The sequence below is a fragment of the Adiantum capillus-veneris genome, chromosome 17 (assembly GCF_014529385.1).
Source record: "Adiantum capillus-veneris isolate H3 chromosome 17, ASM1452938v2, whole genome shotgun sequence".
Classification (NCBI taxonomy): Eukaryota; Viridiplantae; Streptophyta; class Polypodiopsida; order Polypodiales; family Pteridaceae; genus Adiantum; species Adiantum capillus-veneris.
Genome location: NC_140947.1, coordinates 56986396 through 56987466, shown reverse-complemented (window position 1 = coordinate 56987466; position 1071 = coordinate 56986396).

Sequence of the window (1071 nt, the reverse complement as noted above, 5' to 3'; positions counted from 1 at the left end):
TGATGAGACGAGCTTAGTAGTTACATGTACTTTTATCCAAAGGGTAATAAAGAAACAACATTTGCTTTTGAGAGAGAGAGAGAGATAGACTAAAAAAATTCATGCTGGCAATTGCGAGCCATGGCAGCTCTAACATGTAAGCCCTGGCCGATGGAAGGAGGAACTTGATCGCTTCGAGTTGGAACTTCGGAGGAGATAATAGTCGAAGGGGTGTGAATGATGTGTCCACTGATGTCACCAACGATGTGCACATCGCTTGGCATTCCATTATGCAACCTCGAGTTTGGCTCGGTTGTGCCCCCAAAGCCCACCGCTAGCTCCATATCCTATCAATGATTTCTTTCTGTTGCCCACTCAGCCGGAGGCGGAGTTAGTCTTACTCGTTATACATATGCATACATACATAAAACTAATCAATCTCTCTCTCTCTCTCTCTCTCTCTCTCTCTCTCTCTCTCTCTCTCTCTCACACACACACACACACACACACACACACATATATATATGTGTGTACGTATGTATATGTATGACACCTTACTCCATATACTTGGGTGTCTAATGACACCTTGTCCCTAGCACAAAAGCTTCATGTTGACGCCTATTTCAACTATTTTAAGCTTCATTTGATGCCCAATATGCCAATGACGCCCAAAATGGCCTCCAAATTTAAGGCCTGTGTAACACAGCTCAACGATTTGAAACTTTCCATCCATAACTTAAATACCTCAATATAGGTGTACCAAAGTGTCTCCTTAAAGGGAATCTAAAGAGATACTTTGGAAAGTTTTTTGAATGGAAAAGCTAATAAAAAGAAAAGGGAAAGTTGGAAAATTCAAGGAAAGCAATTTTGTATGTTTGGAAAAATGATTTTCTCGTACACTGCTCAAGGGGTGTGTGTCAGTTGCGGCGTTGCGGCGGGTGTGCATGCCCCCAGTGTCCACACACGGAGAGACGCCACTCTCTCTCTCTCTCTCTCCACAGAGAGTATGCACGAGCCTAGTGAGCCCAGTAATCTCTGTCTGCTAGACTTGTAAGTGCTGCCTCGCGACACCGTATGGGAATGTGTGCAGGG